Genomic DNA, 19352 nt, shown 5'->3' with positions numbered 1-19352 from the left:
CTCAGCCAGCTCCCGCCTGGGCTTGCTCGTGTGTCCTCTTGTCCTCTGGAAGGCCTCCAAAGAGAAGCCCTGTTCTGCAAAGTCTCCGGTGTGCCACATTTCCCAGGAGTTTGGTCCATACGTACAACATAAACCATAATGCTAATACACATTCAAATGTGTCTTCAGAGATTTATGGCTCCAGCTTAGTATCCCTGAAGGAACCAAAACGGCCATAGTATTTGCTGTTTAAAAAAAAAAAAAACGCTTTACTGCCTATTATCTATAACTTTAAGCATCTTTATGAGAAGGTGAAATGTGTGGTTTTTTCCTATTTTCTCCATATTTAGACTACCCTTCACAGCGCCTGATTATTCAGAATCTTTTGCAATAAAGTCATGAATCCTGTCAAGTCAAAAGGAAACACTATTTAGGTAAAACAATATAATAGATGAGTTTCATTTACTTTTGCTGAAATCTGGCATGTATATCATCACTTTATTCATGTATATAAATAAAAAACCTGAAGTTCTTCCCTGACTGTATACTTCTTTGTCTCAGTAAATTGAGTGTTCTCAATCTGAATATTCTTGGGGCAAATTACGGTCAAGTAATCTTAATCTGATGGGAGCCACAGTTCCAAAATCAATGAGGGGGCATGCACAGATCTCTTCCAGCAAATGTTCACACTCCCTAAACTTGTGTACTGAAAATGAGACAAACCAGAAGCATGGGTTGTGTGGGAAAGGATGTTAAACTGAGTGGAATGCTCTGATCAGCCTCATTACCTGAGCAGACTTAGCAGACTCTCAATTTATAATGTGAACCACAGGCTGGGTGGCAAAAGCAAGCTAATAGTTTCTAAATTCCTCTCCGTTCACGTAGTGATTTTCAGCAATCTGCAGAAGAAGAATCCTCTGAAAAAGAAATGCCCCACAGCACGCAATCCTGAAGAATTGTAACTATACGGAGCTTTCACCACCAAGAATTGCATGGAAGAGGGCGCTGGGCAGAAAACTGAATTACAAGTATGTTGGCTTGCTCAGATAAGCAAGAAGGTAAATGCATCTGTGATTACAAATGACAATATAAGCAACACCATTAGTAGGATTTTTGGATAGTCTTTGCTCATGAACCCCACACTCACAGACAGGGTGACAAGTTGGACTGCAGCTGCTAACATGGTCTAGCAGCCAGATATATTTCAGTACTGCTGATAAATAAACTATGACTGTGTAATGTCTAAGCTGTTCAGCTCCATCAAGTGATCTAAACTAAAAGTGAGAGAGAGGATTCATAGTAATACGTGATTGTTTACATAGTTTCGGTCAAACACAAGGTTGGCCTGAACAGAAATGCTTATGCATTTCAAATAGGAGCATGATTAATCCAGCTGGTATGGAGACAGAGGAAGAAAATTGATTTTTAATACTACAACTTGTTTTGGATGCCATGATCACATGTAGGTACAGTGAGACACAAGTATTATTACCCAGTTCAGAAATGATGAAAGGCATGTCTTGTGTGCAAATCTTGGCATTTCAGAGTCAGCACTCATGTCAGCCAGGGCTGTATGAGGCCTGGAATATGATGTAGAGGAAGGTAAAAAGGACCAGCACCTGCATGCAGAAAATAGCTGTGAAATTACTGGATGGCCCTGAGAAACCAACACAAACCAGAACATCTGTTTGGCTCTATCTGCTTGTTGTGTGTTGGCACGTGAAGTGAAAAAACTTTCTAAACAAAAAGCTTAGACCTAGGAATATACAGTGTAACCTAAGAAGCTGATTAATTATTTCTAGCTCTGGACATGTTTTAGTACCCAATATGTGAAAAGTGAGAGTTGGAAAACACTTGCAGGCAGTGTAAGCTTTTTAGCTTGGTACTCATGCCCATCACTGCTTCTGCTTTTGTTGAGATATGTCCTCATCAACATCACTCAAACATTTCATGAGGTTAGAAAGATGGGTAAGCATTGAGAACCTCAAATAAAGTGGGGAATATGTGCCTTAGAGTAAAGCAGGTGCACCCTTCACTAGAGGCAACTGGTTGCCAGTAGAACATGGAAAACTATTTAATCCTTTGCTCTCACCCCATCATCCAGTCATCTAGAATCTCATGCTTCCTATAACTGTCAGTATGAAGGCTAATTATTTGTCATTTGTCATGACAAGTTGTAAGATTTAAAGCTTATTCTGAAAAGCAGAAGTCTCATTGAGGACGGGTGACAAAAACTATTCAGAAGACTAGAAGAAAGGTCATGTCGTATGGCTGATGTTTCAGCAAGTGTGGTATGTGTTAAAGAATGATTTTTGCATTTCTAGCTTTTGTGGAGGGATGTTTTAGCAGCTGAAACGAGAGAGACATAACGGTAGGGTGAGCAGCGCAGTGTTTAGTCTTCTCTTGACAATTTTTTTGAACGGAGAAGAATCTACTGTGGGGAACTTCTTTCAGACAAACACAGCACACCGGTGTTTCTTCTCCCTCCCAAGTTAATATATTTAACAGTTATTTTTAAATGTACTTTTTCTCAAACTATGCTTTTTTGAAAATATTTCAGCAAAAAATCTGCACACATAACATGTGCTTGCCTTTTTCAGAAATTAAGAAGCTATCCAGTGCATGAAGATCTATAATCACAGAAAACTGTGATTGCGTTGTATAAAATATGTTCAGAATAAAATGCTACATTCTACATTCCTGTTATAAAACCATCTTCCGTAAGATAAACTCACATTTTCCATCTAACTCTTGATTAAACTAATAATAGCTTGAAATTACAAGCTATATAAGAGAAATGGTCATAGCTACTGAGACAAATGGTGGTAAAATGTAACAATATTTCATTTGGTTTACACTAGAAGTAGCAAAAAGAGTGGTTTTGTTTGGTTTGTTTGGAAGGTTATTTTATGAAAAAATAAGCAAAAGGTTTTCATAGGTTTCACCATTTTGAATTATTAAATCAGTTCTGAAAATGGTAGATTGTTTGAAATTCCCCAAAGCACGTATGGCTACATTATCTTTAAAGAGCAAATAGATAATTGATGGGACAGTGTTTTCTGTGAAATTATGATGTTACAAAGCTTATAAGGTAAACAAACATTAAAAAGAGAACATCAAGTACTACCTAAAATCTAGCACAGGTTTAGCTTTAATTGCAAGGCATATGTTAGATATGGTTGTCAAGGCAGCTATAGTTCATCCCAGTTGTTATTCTGCAGGCTAAAGAAGAGAAATATAGCTTGGGTCTTTAGTTAAGACTGGGCTTATTAGCATTTATTTACCCAACTTTACCCTTACCCTGTATTAAAGAACAAACTCTTAAGTTGAAGTTTTCTGTTTCCACACGTAACTCAAAGCCTTTCACAATGCTGTGGCTTTTTCCATCTGTTCCCTGAGAGCATCTTCATAACCACTGCAACATGCAGTTAAGATTCACTTACTGAAATTGCTGCTTACAATAACCATGATATTCTAGATGTCCATCTACTACAGTGTACCTAATCTGTACCACCAAATGAAACTCTGTATCTGTGGTTTGTTTTTTTTCACGTAAGCAGCGGTGTACTTAGTTCAAGAGTAAAACTAATCTGTTCCCTTGTCTAGGAGGGATGAGAACTCGGCATATGCTTCTACAGCTCTGAGGCAAGGTTAATGGAGTCTCTGCAGGAGCCTGAATGTTAATATGATTTTTATGATCATCATTGTATTAATATCCTTATTTTTAACTTGTACATAACAAATTAATTAAACACTGTGCACTACTGAGTTTCCGTTCTTGTTACTGTGATAAAAGATGGCATAATCACTTTTGTTGTAGGCTCTTTGTAATTATTACAGCTCTTTATCTATACAGCTATACTTCTTTAGAACACGTAGGATCAGATTTTCACTTTTACCAGGTCACCTTAATGGTGTAATGTAACGTTACGTTTGGATTAAAGCATCTTTGGGCTCACATTTAAGGACTGTTAAATTACCAAGAGAAAGGGGGAAAAAATAATGAGAACTTGAACTGTATATCTTTTGTTAGTTTAAACTAGAACAGAATAGGTATGCCTGAAGTGTATTCTTTATTAAAATATTATGTATAAAATCACTGTTTTTCCAATCACTTATAGATAGGATAGCCTTCTTTAGAAAGTAAAAGAATTTCCATGGACAGCTGCTCAACTGCACACTGCCTTTAAGTAAATATATTTTTTTTAGTGAAGCTTATCACTTCAACGTTATTATGTCCAGTAAAGCATGCTAACCTATCCCTAAAGTAAGTAATTTAAAAACTTCCGTGAATCTTTTTACTTCTACCACTGCAGACAGCTGTCATTATCACAGATGTAAATTCACGTTCAAAGAAAAGTAAGTGTTCTGATCTAGCTAGAACTAAGCAATGGGAGCAAGAAAATCAGTTGTAAAAATTATGGCAATTTGAGGTTCCTAAATAAAATTCTCTATTGGCACAGTTCAAAAACAAGCAGTCACAAATTAAGCTAGGCTGGCCACCTGTTAGAAACAAGCAGCATTCATTGCCACAGACAAAAAAAAAAAAAAAAAAAAAAGTTTGGTTGAAAATCTACATTTTGTCTAGCTGGGGAATTCTCTATTAGCAATGAATAATTTTGTGGACTATTCTTTTGACTAAGTCAGATCAGGTTTTGGAAATAGAGTTGAATTTCAAAATCTGAATTTTTTTCATAACTTCAGAATATCATATCCATAACAGAAGGTGGTCCTGAAAGGTGCTATTTTATCTCTTCCATCACTTGCAGTCACTCTAAGTGGAGAAATGTACAATGGTACTAGCATTCAGGAGACTTACATGAATTGACACACTCCTTCCATTACTTTCACAAGCTTACCTAGAAAAAGGCATTTTTTATTCTGAAATAAAATTCTTATGAAATATCTAGTCACCTAAATACAAAATAGGTGCTGCTGGAATTCAGAGAAAACACACTCTCCCTAAAAACACCTAGTTACCTGGTTAAATGTTACAGGGATAGTTCCCTCTGTGCATGCGTAGAGCTGCCGAACTCTTGCTTCAACATGCAGTAACTCAAAACTGAAATTCTGCAACTGGAAAGCTCACTTAATCTTAGAGGCTTAAGCTAAGTATGAACAGTAGTGCCTGGGAGACCTGCCACCCTAGGCAGCTAGCTACTTTGCTTCTCTCGAAAATTGATCCTGTGGAGTTGTAAGAGAAAGCCAGATACTTTAGCTCTGTGTACAAAGTGTTTGTCCCAAAGAATTTTGACAGTATATGAGATTACCCAGGTCACGAATGAATTCTGATTACTGTAACAGAACTGTGACATTTCTGCCAGCTATATAGCGAACAGTGTTACTAAATACCATATTCATTACTCATTAACTGCTTCTAAAGCACATTCATCAACTCAGTCTAATATACAAAATGAGTCACAACAATTAGAAATTAACTGCAATGCAATGAACGCTATCTCTGAATCAATGCCGTATTGTCTATGCTGGATTTCCTCTCTTCTTCGCACTCATCATCAAAACAAAAACACTTCTCCATCTCTATTCATTGATTCTAGATCAGCACTGCAGACTGCAACCATTTGCAAAGCAGTCAGTTCACAGATACAGGCAGCAGGAGGAATAACATCCTCCTTAATACAGCTTGCTATTAGTAATTCTCGGTGCAGGCAGCACCACATGGCATCTTAAAAATTGGGCAGCCCATTATCATCACTGGGAATTCTGGACAGTCATTAATGAAGAATACAATTTCCATAAAGAATAAAATGAACAGTATGACTGAGTATTTATTGAGAAAATTACCAATGTTCTAAAGTTCTACAGTTGAAGTAGGAAGACATTTGATAGTGAAGAAGTATTTTGCTTCAGCTGAAAAGGGGTTTGAAAGTAAAAATTTTCCCATGACCCTCTAAATCAGTCTTGCACTTGAGTGCAAATTGGCAGCATGAAGGGCAAACAAAAAGAAAGCCAAGCCACAAAACCCTCCAGCTGGACATAGTAATCTCTTGTTCAGGTCTGGCTCTAGGCACAGACAATGCCTCTGCTAACAAATCCGTACACGGCAAAATGGTGCCTTTACTGCTATGACCCAGAAGCTCTTTGTCACTACTGGGTATGACAAAATGGAAAACCACTTCTAGTGCTGACATCATCTTTGTGAGAAACCTTCATCCACACACAGTCAGTGCTTCCCAGTGCACTGGACAAAGTGGAAGCAATTTGTGGAGAGTAAAGGAGTATCAGATTTTCCTGGTAGGTTTACCAGGGGATGCAAGGCTTTGGCTACATTCCAGCACACATGGATGAAGCATCTTCTCTGGCTCACTGGCAGAAAAGGAAGCTGCTACACAGCTCCGTCCAAACCCATACATCAGCTCTCACATCTCCTACTAAACCTCAAGATAAATGTATAAATCACATATAGGTTTTATTTTGGGAAAGAGCAAGATTACAAATAGGCAGTGATCTAACATTGCTTCCCACACTGGAAACCTAAACTCATGAGCTGAAAGCTAATTTTAGTGTCATAAATTCTTTAGAGATCTGCATAATTTTTTTTCTTTGTGGAAAAAGGTACATGTAAAAAGATGGGTTTATGTAGACATTTTTTACTTCAGCTGTAAAAGGACTAAAACTAGGACAAAAGCCACAAAACTTGGAACCAGATATTATAGAAACTCATAAATGTCCTCCTAGATCACCTTTTGATCCAATAAATATATACGTACTGAACCATCAGAAAAAGGTGTTCTTTCCTTTCTTCTTTCATCCTGGTAATAAGCAATCAAATAAAATTTTCAAAACAGTTTTATTTTTATCTAAGAATGGAAAATTCTGTTCAAGCCAGAACCTATCTCAGCTTCTGCAGGAGAACTCAGAAGAAGTGACAGATGATACCCTACGTGGAACCCTTGATAATCAACAGTGCTGGCTCATAATTCAGAAATCTTAAGAAAGAAAACAGGTAACATCCTTCTTTATTGCAACACCTGTACACGTAGCTCTCTCTCAAGTGCAAGGATGACTACTACTCATAGGGAAGAAAATTACATCTTCTTCTAACAGATTCCAGAAATTTGGCCGAGTTGCTCTTCACCCAGACGTAGCTCTGTGTCCTCCATTACAGAAATGTTTGAGATATGAAAAAAACATTTTGCCAGCTTTAGAGGTGGATAACCTAAGTGCAAAGAACTTAAAATATTGCCTAAAGTGCCTTGGGCATGGAACTGCTTAAATATTTTCTACAGGTTTAGTATTATTAAATAATTTTAAAAGTAAAAGAAATCTCTGTCTTGGGATCCCACACTGCTCCAAACAGTAGATTTGAAGATCAAACTTACATTTCAAACTACTGTTCTCTCCTTCAGTGTTGATTTTGGTGAGATTCATCTTACCTAACTTTAGCTGTTTAAATCAGACACATGGTAAAAGCTTGCCACTGAGATTTCCTCTTTAATCAGTGGAGTTAAGCAATTTCAAGAGAGCAGTTTCTCGGGCACAGGTAAGGTGAGATGAATCCATATTGTTTGTGTTGCAGAGTAAACTAAGGATAGCTAAATACTTAATATTTAATCATATAAATTTAGTAGAAATTATACAATCATCCCTAAGAAGTTTCCAAGAGACATGAAAGACCTTTAAAGTAGAACACAGAATTGAGACCTGGTCTTTTATTCTCTGTCAGAATCCAAAATCATGTCCAGAAGTTACAACGGTATTTACAACTCATCTCAAGGTGTACGTGAACCCACTGAAAAGCACCTGAAGTCTACACATGGTAACAGAATTATGTCTCAAGAAATCAGAAGTCTAAAATTTGCCATAAAATCCCTTCTCAATAGATGTATTCTATGTCCTCATAAAACAGGATATATTGATGTTTTAAATCAAAACTTATTACTTATAAATCTCACCAATGATTTTATGGGTTATGGCACTGATATCTTTAAATAGGCTTCTTTTTCATTAAGCTAACATGGGAAAATTCTCCTCCGGGATAGATACTCCTGGATGATTTCCAGACTGGCTCTTTAGAGTTGTATAGATTAAAGTAACAGTAACGGAAGGCCATATTTTAAAGAATATTTTTGTTTTTAAAAAGCAATGACCATTTGGTGTTCCATAAACTTCCTCCCTCTTTCCACAAGTAATTAACTTCTCAGTATACCCTTGGGAGAACTGCAGAGGAACAAACAATGCAGGAAAAAAAAAAAAATTTGATTCAGAGGAACGTTGGTGATATTTCAGCGCTTCTCCAGATGCCGCTCTTTTGTTGCTGTCACTTACTATCTCTCACTTTCTTGAGTTAGAGACTACATACAGTTCAATTGTGAATATGCATTAGATTTTTCAAAGTGATCTTTGCCCACGTAGAGCCTTTACGTACCTGTGCTTCACTGAAACTGTACAGATGTATTGAAAAGACTAAATGGAAGCTATGCTATGTGTCTGTGTGGTTTAATTCCCTCAAGTATTTTACAAAAAGTTAATTAATGTTTTAAATCCCAAAACTATCTTGAGAAAGTATTTTTTCATATTGCAAAAAAAATTTTGCGATACCTTTCAAGTCACAGAATCAGAAATAAAACTCAAAGTTCCTGGTTCCTAGTTTCTGTCTTTACATGCTCCTCTCCTTTCTGCCATTTTCCCCTCTTCTTTCAGTTATTCTTGACAGCTAAAAAAAGCAGTAAGCTTTCAGGTATCTTTGAACATAAAAGATATTCAGCTACAAGTCATTTTCTTCAAATTTGTCTTCCAAAGTCCAGTGAGCCACAAATAGACTATTAAGTGACAATACTTCTTCTAGGTCTCCACAGCTGATGTGGGAGAGAAGACTGCCAGATGGCAGCCCTATAAATCTAATGCTATGACTGACCAAAACAAATGTATTTAATATTTTTAAACCAAGAATAGTTGCAAAAGTTCAATACAAAAGTAAATGAAAACCAGACTGAAAAAACCCACCACATAAACCCCCTTGAAGTACAACACAGAAGAATACTGACATACACACGTCTTCTCAGGTATTTTTCCTCTCTATGATGATGTTTTATGGAAGTTAATGGTGTCATGAAAGACTGATATAGTAAATGGAAGAGTGGGCTTGTAAAAAAAATTATATCTGTCAGGTAAAGAAACTACTATCAGACATGAAAGATACCAGTCTGGCTTAACTTCAATGTGGACATGAAATAAAAAAGGGCATTAGGTGTGTGAAACACTGCAAACCTTATGTCAGTGAGACCTGATAATCTCTTTTATATTATTAATAAGGAAGCTTAGGGGATCTACCTGTTTTAAAGAGGTAGATTTTAGCATTTACTTCAAAGTAGCTTTTGTTTACACTTCAAAGATTTGAAGCAAAACCAAAGGTTGAGGAAAGAAGGTGCTTCTTTTACACACATGAAGAGAGTGGAGAACAAAAGTTTCCATGTCATATATCAGAAAATGTGAATGTAAAGATGGTTAGCAATTCATTTCTGTTCAAAGCACTTCACAGCGATGGATCTGGGACTTCTGAGAGAACTCAGACAGGTCCCTCCACAAAAAGAGAATAATTATTAGGAACCGGGGCCTAAAGGTAATGGTGAGAGCCTCGCGTTATGTACTATCAGGTACAGCTTAAATGTTTCTCCATCTCTCACTATAGCATCTTTCAGTTTCGAGGTAGTCTACTTGTTATATTTTATTTGCCCGTGCTGTTTACAATTAACATTAACTTTTCAGAAATTTATAACGTGAGTTGATACAAACTTTCACAGTAAAGAAATTAAATATAAAAAAGAAAGCTCATTAAAATGGCAAGTTAAGACATTTTTGTTAAGAGTGTGATCTGCACCTCTCAGCAGTGCAAACCAATTATCACTTATATTTTTGAGCAAGACTAGAGGAATTTTTTGTGTAAGACCAATTGAAATAAACCTGTAAAAGAAGTGAATGTACTTCTGGCCTGTATGGAAATTTAAACTATTCAATTAGGTAAAAATTTCTGCAGCAATTAAAATACAGAAGAATTTTCTAAACCAAAGAAGCTTATCAGGTAAGGAAAGTATTCAATCTTTTCCTTGATTCTTTTTTTTTTTTTTTTTTTTAATTGCAATTTGTAGGGAGGGAAGCTTGTATGGAAGGGATTTCCTGGGTATGTGAGTTTGTTCCTTTTGCTTCTGGCTACTGCTTCTTACCAGTACTCTTGTTTCCAAGCTTTGATTATCTTCTAAGCAACAGAGATTCTACCGATTTTCTAAAAGCTCTCCATCTCACAAGGAAGAAAAAAAAAAAAAGCAAAACCCCCCTCGAGGTTATTGGTGGGGATCAGATTTCCAATACCAATTTACTCACTTTTTTACTCACTAATTTCATTAGGTAAGAGCTGTTTGAAAGTTGAAGTATGACATTTGCCTCAGGTTGTCCTAAAACAGAATCTTCAAAGGCTGTCTTGGAAACATAGTAAATGGGTAGCAAACCTGTGTTATTCTTCTCTAAAGTTCATTTAACAGCCCAAAGAATATATCTTTCAGTATTTTCCAATGAGAATCTGTTTGTCAGATATTTCTGATACTTCTATTCCTTATCCTAATGCCACTTTCTCTGAATTTATGAGAATGCTAAACATGAAAACTGATATTACTGAAGATGGAGGATATGGATTACAATATGATTGAGCCAACTAGAATGCTCCTGATAGAGATGGTCTCATATCTCTAATTTCAACGTACCACATGACACGTGCTCCTTCCTACCTTATGCTAGTAAGTGGCATTCTGCTCAATCCGTTATAAATTGGTTTAAGTATTTAAACAAAGACGAAAGAATCACTATGGGTTTTTTTTGCCAGCGTAGGCAATGACACAGGTTTGTTAGATGCATCACTGTGCTGGTGCAAGGTAGCGTGGCAAAGCCTTCACATGGGAACTGAGGGCAGAAGAGGACCAAGACCACTTTTTCCAGTCTAAGTGTAGAGTTGTATCAGCTGAATCATACTATGAAACTATATGCTAAAGACTTACCTACCTGCTGATAAACATTAATGCACAATAAAATTAAGCACACTAGCTATTCTTCACTGATTTCTCACTCTTAGTATAAACCAAATGTTAGATACTCTTTTTTCCAAGTAGAGTAAGTTCCTTTGCCTAAAGACACTCTGTGGTTACGCCTGTGAAAGTACTCTGCAGCCAGATAAGAGCTGTAGTCTGCCCACACTATGAACCAGCAGGAAGCTTTGTAGTAGCACACAGTGCCACGCTGAGCACAACCGACTTGCCCTCGCTAACAAGCCATGTAGAGCAGATTGGACTATACTCACGGGGTTTTGATGCTGCCAGTGCTGAATGTGGGCAGAATGAACTAATACCTTCAATCTCCTGTGAGCAAACCAAGCGTTCTTACCCATCTACTTAGTACAGACTAGTGAATGCTCTAAATTCACACTGTGATTTACCATACCTTAATTTCTCTGGGTGGATGAGCCCTAATACTTCTCTCTTCTTTTGTGTTCTACTTTGCGGTGGTCAAGGGACATTGATTGTTTGAATCAGTAAAGTCTGAAATTTGCCCCAAGTAAGAGGAAAAGAAAGGCCAAGTGTAAAGGAGACAAATAAATGTTTGCTATGTACTTCGGGCTTTAGTTTAGACTCGTTACTTAAAAAGCAATTCACATATAAGAATAAAAGAACTCAATTACAGTAGAAAGAGCAACAAGCAGAGGAATAAAGAATGATCAAGATTAAGGTAAAAATGTATGAAAATAGGAAAGGGGGATTTGCTTTATTCAACAAATGCACTTTGTTTTGCTGCATGTAATTTTGCATGCTAAAATTGGATGCTTTAAATGTAATTTACTTCATTATTTATCTTACACATGGATTTCACTAAAAAATGAGATGAGGATGTAAGCCGTCTTGTTTCGTGCCTCATGCAGGAAATGATCAGCCAGTAAAATCATTGAGGAAATGCTTGTCATTCCAATTAAAGATAAATCTATTAGTATGGTTATTCAATTCACAAACCCTTTGTTAGCTCTGTCACCCTGTTTGTGCACCTGGTGTTTATCCAATTCAGGTAAGAGGCTAACATCTCAAAATTTTATGGGTTTTTGTCTACTAAAAAAAGGTAATTTATGTACTTACAAGAAAATAATTTAAGTATGATGAGTTGAAAAGAATCAGATGCTAACTTTTAGGAAAAAAAATCCACCATGAATCGATAGATTGCTTACTTGTCACTGCTGTAGTGTTAGAAGAAAGCATCTTGCATCTCAAAATCTGAATACTGCTTATTAAATTCCTCCAAGAGAACTAAAGACACAACAACTCCCAAGGAGTCCATCTGTCCATTTGATTTATTTCTTGTGCTACTATAACTGAGCTAAATTACTTCCTTTAGTCCATAGTTTAGAGAAGACTAGTGAATTTGGTTTTGTAATCAGTAAGTAAGTTTTAAATAATAAAACTTTTGTGGAACCAGTATTTTATTCCCCATTTTGATGGAGAATTTGAAAGGGTTTCATAATAGGTGATTAGCAGCAATCAAGTAAATCAAGCAAGGCTAACAGGTGTTGCTAGGTGTTCAACAATACTTTACTGTAGACCTAATCCTGTGTTTTCTCTTTATTCCTGCCTTATCCCTCGGACTGCCTTTCCCCTACCCACAATGAAAGAATGCCAGGAGATAACCTTGATCTGCAAGGAATATAAGGCTCCCCTTTCTCCTAGCTGACATAAAGTCCATGCAGAAAATGCCAAACCATTTATTTCTCTGAGAAGGTTTTTGGCTCTGGACTGTTGATTTCTTATTTTATTTGAGGTGGGGGAAGCATTCTCATTTCTCTAAGGATCTATCCACAAAAAAATTTAAACTAGAATGTTACAGTTTTAACCTCCATGGATAGCAGAAATGTGAGTGATTAAACTACCTTATATCTTGAACTTATTTCAGCCTTTACAATAATGCAGTCCAAAACTTAATCCCTGAATCCGATGTGCTTATTGCATAAGACTGAAAACCTTGGTAGCATTATACCATATGCCTTGTGTGCAGTTGCTTCCTTCCCAGCCCTACCTACACTCACAGAAGCTGATCTGACAGCTTCTTACCAAGTTTCCCTCAAAACTGTTTCAAACAAATCCACATTGTCTTCAGTTGTATCGGTTGACTGCAGTTCTGCTCTGAACTTAGCTCTGAAATTCACTTCAGCATAAACTTCATGTAATTAACTAAAACATAAGGGTTTTGCCTTTCTGGGATTACATAAAACGTACAGCCAATCCCAAGACAGTAGGGCTATGTCCAGCATCTCTGAGGGCTCATTCAGTCCACAGCATCTCTATTTCTAATCAGCTGTCTTAGGAGAGACATAAGAAGCACAAATGGTTGAAACAGTTGTGGTGGAGGAAAAGAGAAACATGAGATACAAATATTCATCTAGTTTCTTATTGGCCTCAGAAAATCTGAATGAACCTTTGGCTCTGTTATGAAGTCTTTCTCCTTGTAGTATCGGGGCACTGCTAACGCTAGGAGGTAGCAGGACAGAGCAACATTTCCCTGACTCACTGAGTCAATGGGAAGATATTTTCCAGTTACAACCTTGTCTCTTCATCATCTTATACACAAGCACGCATTGTAGCCTGCCCCAACGCCTCTCCTGTATGCGTTCGTTTGCTGTGAGGTAATATACTCACTGCTCTATATCCACTTTATTTCCTCCGTTCAGATATCCAAGAGGTGTTACGTCAAAAGTGTGTCTTTTATTGCCCATAAACATCACTTCAGTGCTAGTACAGCTGCCTTCATTGGATCTGTCTTTACAATTACAAACAAAAGACTTGATTTAGCACATACTAGACTGCCTTACTGCCGAGCTGTGGAAGCTCCACATGTGCTGGCAGCTTGCTTCCCTTGGATTATGGTCCCAAGGCTCTAAAAACCTTTAAGCATAAATAAAGTTAAAAGATGCTCAGAAAATACAGATTTGCAGACCTAGCATTTTGAAAAGTTTTCTGAAAACAACAAAGGAACGTGAACACTCTGGAACAAGGATCTGAGAGCACTTTCACTGAAAGAAAACATCTTCTAGATATGGAAATCCTGATACAGGAACAGTAAAATTAATTTACTTGCCTGTACTAATAATATTTTATACTTCTACAGCTTCCACTCAAAGACCCCTGACAATCTTATAAAAAATACAGCATTTAGCAAGAGAAGACCTATTAATGAAAACACTATTTTTCACAAACAATAAAACAGAGATTAAGTGATAGTTTAAAAAGTAGAAAAATCTCTTAGGAAGTTGTCTGCTTCTAAAAGCTGGTTGTCTGACTGAGGTTTTTACTTCAACTCAATCACACTGAATTATGATAGAACGAATGTGAAATTTCCATTTTTTTTCAGAAAACAATGAGTTAAATTGATATAAAATGACCCTAACCAAGTATATTTCAGGAAACTTAGATTTGGATTTCTGATATATGTGGCTTCTTAGGTACATTCATTCAGTAATGTAGCATACCCTGCCCCGTGTAATGGAGTTATTCTCCCCACGTTTTTTTTTCTCAAAATAAATACAGTTTTATGAATTACTGAAATGTTTGACCAATTAAGCAATTGCAAATATAAAATTTGAAAGTGGTAATAAAATAACAAGTGAAGTCTTTTTAATTCAGTTCTGCAATGAATAAACTTCATTAAACCTTCATACTAATCAATACAGCATGTAAATACAGCCAGTAAGGACTATTAAAACAGGCAAAGATGTTTTATTGGATTCGTCTTTATAGCTGTCCACTTGAAAAATCAAGCATAAGGTCATTATGTAAATTTCTTATGATAATTAAACCTGAAATTGTATATTCAATAACTCAAACTCTGTCTGCTCATATCAATACTGTACCCACATACATCATAATTTACTTCCACAATGTGATGTCAAATGCCTCTAGTTATCTTAAATCTGTAAAATAAGCAAAATAAGCAATTTTAAAGTCATAAATTGATTCCTAAAATATCATTGCCATGAAACAAGATAGATAGTTTTAGCTAAAACTTTAACTAAGCATATTCATCCTTCTTTTTAGGCAGTCTCCCTACACATGAGCAACACCTCTGAGCATAGGAAATTAAAGCTTTATAGGCAAGAATGTGTTAACACATTCCTCTTGAGAAGAAGACACTATCAGCTCTATCTTGGGCTTACAAGCTTGCAAAGATGTATTCAGACTGGGTGCAGAAAAAATCCTTTCTCTCCATCAGTGACAAGACAGAGGATTTGAAACACAGACAAAGAGAAAATAGTGGAACAGTACTAATAACTAAAGAATGTATAGTATTAAAATAACTTTTCCTTTCTGTGCTTTCTGTCTTGAAATGCTAAAGTTGACAAGCTTTCCTTTTGGCAAAGCCTTTATGAAAAGAATGAGAGAACCTATGATTAATGGTTGCAGCAGCAGCAACAAAAAATAAATGAGGACAAGACTGTACTGTGAAAGCAAGCTTGAACAGTTAGTAAAAAGCTGCCAAATATGCTGAATAGCTCTGAAAACTGGCTTTTATAAAACAAATCACTGTGCTCCTTATTATAATATTAGAAATTAGTGCTTTATTTTAAATTTTAAAATATATAATTCAATAATTGCACAAATTATTTATTTACCTAAATCCACAGGAACTGCATCTCCTCTTTCTAGTTTCTTTGGCATTATATATTTTTGGTGATCTGTGGTATAATGTAGTCCTATGACAACTGTAACATACCATTCTTCTGCTCTGCTCATTCTCACTTGAGGAGTGGGAGAAGCACAGCATTTGAAAATGAGGATTTCAGAAGCAGCATTTTAAGGGGGATTCAGAATTCCCAGCCATGGTTTTCTATTTTTCTCATGGAATCCTTCTAGTATGATTTTGTTTAATGTAGAAAAAGTGTTCTTTAAATGCTTTGTATACTTTAAACTAGACCTTCCCTAAGATCCATATCAACATATATTTGCATTCCTGTTCGTTAATTAACTGTCCCTTTCACATGTGTTTTGTGCTTTTGCATTTCCTCCCAAGTGTCATAATTGGAGTAAACATTCCAAGAAAGACAGATTCTGAAAGCCTAGTTTGTGAACAAAATACTTTTTTCTCCTCTAACTTTTTGCAAGACAAATCCTGTGTGTCTACGGAGTTTGTTTGCTTTTTGGGTGTTGAATCCTAGGCTTCTTGGAATTTAAAAAAAAAGAGTATAGTTGTCTATAATTTTCAGAGTTTCACAGACCTAGTTTGCGTCCACTCAAATGCATTATCTTTCAGTTTTTCTCCAGGTCCACATGTTCTCAACTGCTGACTCACAATACTCATGTGTAACATACACTCTCTTTTAACAAAGAAATGAAAAATCAGTGTAAATGCATGAGGCAAGTTTTATTTTGGCAAATGTGGGAAAATCACAGGTGGGAAATATGAAATAAGACCAGGAAAAAAAGATAGGTAAAACATAAAAGGGGCCATCTAAGCCCCAAGTTGAGCCCAAAGTAGCTTCTTCAGGTAGACAAAGACAAAAGCTTCAGGAAACGTTGGATTTAAAAAAAAAAAAGCCAGACACAGACCAACTGTGGAGTCTCCAGACGACTGACAGATAGTGGCACTATATCAGTCACACTGCTCTTTGGGCCTTTCCGACTTCGGTCACTGCTGTGCAGTCACTAGCGCAATCCAAAACTGGAGCTGGGAACACTTCCTTGACGCCACAGTTTCTACTCTTATTACAAGGTCTTATTTACACCTCTTCTAAAATGGCACTAAATATCCGCTATCTTAGTCTTTATTAATAAGATGTTTAACTGATATCAAATTTAAAATTCAATTTGCTAGACAATTGCATGATTTTGTTTCTGTTCACAGATGTCAATGAATGCACTGCTAGGTCACTGCGCAGTGAATGCTGCGATCGACTGCCTTCATTATAAGTAAGGAATTCACATGCAAACTTCCCATGCACAAGCCTAAAATTGGCCCCTATTCAATCTGATATTAGATACTCATTCACTGCTGGAGTGTAATTTTTTTATTTTATATGTAAATAACTTGCTTTTCTTTCCTCACTAGAGAATGTTGAGTTATTCATGATAATGTATTCTTTCATCATTTTTTTTTCTTAGTGGCAACCTCTTCCAAACTTGGAACATCTCACAGCAAGCAGAGAGACTAACATCTTTTTCACACAGCATGACATTAGAATATTTGGCTAAAGGCCCTAAAACATTAAAAAGAAACAAACAAACAAACAAAAAATCTTATTCATGATCCTTGTGTTTACTTGTTATGCTCAATTTGCTCTTTCATGCTTGTAGCACACAACAAATTTTGATGGCTTGGTGTTTTATCTTTGTAAGGAAAGGGAGCCATTTCTCAGTTTCATCCATTTTCCATGATTTCTACAGGAAAAAAAGATGAAGCTATGGCTAGGGGAGGAGAGGTTTTCTTCTCGGATGTCAGGCAGAGCCTCATGTTCTGTGTGTTGTGGGACATTTATTGAAGGACTCCACACTGTAATTTTTAACCTCCAAACAACATATTCTTCTTTTACTGTACAGAGAGATGCTAACCTTATTCAGAGACTGTGTTTGAAATTTCAAGGTTACTTTGCATTTTTTTAAAAACTCTTTATCAGTACTTTACCTCTTTAAAAAAAAAAAGCAAAACTAAGAAAAAGGTATACATTTTTTAATTAACTCTTTCCTATTATAATTAGTAAATAAAATGATGTGCATCATAAAAGTGATTGGTGCAATGCCTGATATATGGACAACAGCACCACTATTTGATTTCAGCGTTTCATAGAAATACATTTTCAAACAAAAGTTAGCCGTCTAATTAATTTACTATGTTACTTGTTGGCTGATATCAGCCTTTGAAAGACATGACATATAAAACCAAATGTAACAAATATGGACTAAAATGTTTATTTCCCAACACTGTGGTTTGGCTAACTTGTACGAAATGATGGTCGCTTTACCATTTCCTTTGATCAATTTTCTAACTTGGCCGCACGTTTGTCTCACATACCTAATATCACAGCTGAATTGTACTCTAGTCTAACCAAAACCCTGTGAATTCCTCAAAGTAATAATGCCTTGGACTTTATTTAAAACATATTTTCGTTTAATATCACTGTTTTCTCTAATCAGCGCTTCTGTCATAAGAAGAAGAAGGACCTTTTCAAATTATTTTCTGTTTCATAAATTTTAACTAAGATTATTTTCCATAACACCCCTATAATTCTTCACCTCTTGCTACATGAAGTTATGCTACTACTTAATGATTTCCACAGTATTCCCCCTCCACCATCAGGTAAATAATTTTTCTAATGATGTCTGTTGTTAGATAATGCGCAGCCATCTTCCATTTAGTGAAAAAACTAAGGCAGATTTTCAAAAAAAAGTATACAAATGATTGCATTCATTGTCACAAAAAGAATTTCTGATTTAATTTTCTGACATATGGCAGCTTAAATGTAAGGAAAACCCCTATATTTTTAGTTGGAAATTTTAATCAATTTTATGATGGGGTTGTCTCTCCTCTTTTTACCTTAAATCTGCAAACACATGCTCTAGGAAAATCCCTGTATGGTTCTCTTGGGAATCCCTACCTCATTACTTCATCACCACAGATGAAGCAAGGATATTGTCTCACTTTCCTTTCTGAGAAAAGTTCTGAGGGAAGCCCTCAAAATTGTAACACCAAACTGTTACAATTTTTAAGTATAATAAAGGATAGTATAGATCTGAAATGCTCAGTATCTCCCTCAGATTTTGCTCCTTAACAAGGTGTGTCTTAATAGGCCACCAGACACAAAACTTGCATATTAAGTACTCTTTTTTATCCTACAGGAACCCACCAAACATAAGAACAGTGGTCTCACATTAAACCAACCATCCTCTGTTTCTTCTTCATCAGACATATTACGACATCCTAGAGGTGGACTAACATTTAACAAAGATGTCACAAGACAAAATTCTTGCCCTAAGAAGCTAATCTGATTTTGACTGCCCCAATGAATCTGGTATGAAAAGAGGCACAAACATTCCTGGAAAGGGCGTAAATGACTTTTACACAGTTTTCTAATAAAATAAAACAAAACAAAACAAAACAAAATAAAATAAAACAAAATTTGATGGAAGTTAGGAAGGTGATTTACCTAACTGAAGTAATAATGCATGTAATGCAGTAAGCGTGAGATGCAGAAGAAGAAAACAGCTGCCTCGGTTATGTTGCCACCTGCTTTCTGTTTCTGTAAGAAATTTTTGAAAAAGGAATGTATCACAAAGGTAAAACAAGCAGTAATGAAGTCAGCTCTTTATGTAAAATATATATAAGCATCTCTACTGTCTAGA

At 36.1% G+C, this 19352-nt stretch overlaps 1 protein-coding gene across 1 annotated transcript in view; it reads right to left on the bottom strand.

Annotated features, from left to right (window-relative positions):
* Positions 1 to 19352, bottom strand: part of CSMD1 (CUB and Sushi multiple domains 1) — a gene marked incomplete at both ends in the record, with an annotated part of 1257610 nt that overhangs the window by 999021 nt on the left and 239237 nt on the right. The window lies entirely within an intron of this gene.

The sequence above is a fragment of the Platalea leucorodia genome, assembly GCF_965183815.1.
Source record: "Platalea leucorodia genome assembly, chromosome: 3".
NCBI lineage: Eukaryota > Metazoa > Chordata > Aves > Pelecaniformes > Threskiornithidae > Platalea > Platalea leucorodia.
This window is presented reverse-complemented; position numbering and strand designations above follow the sequence as displayed.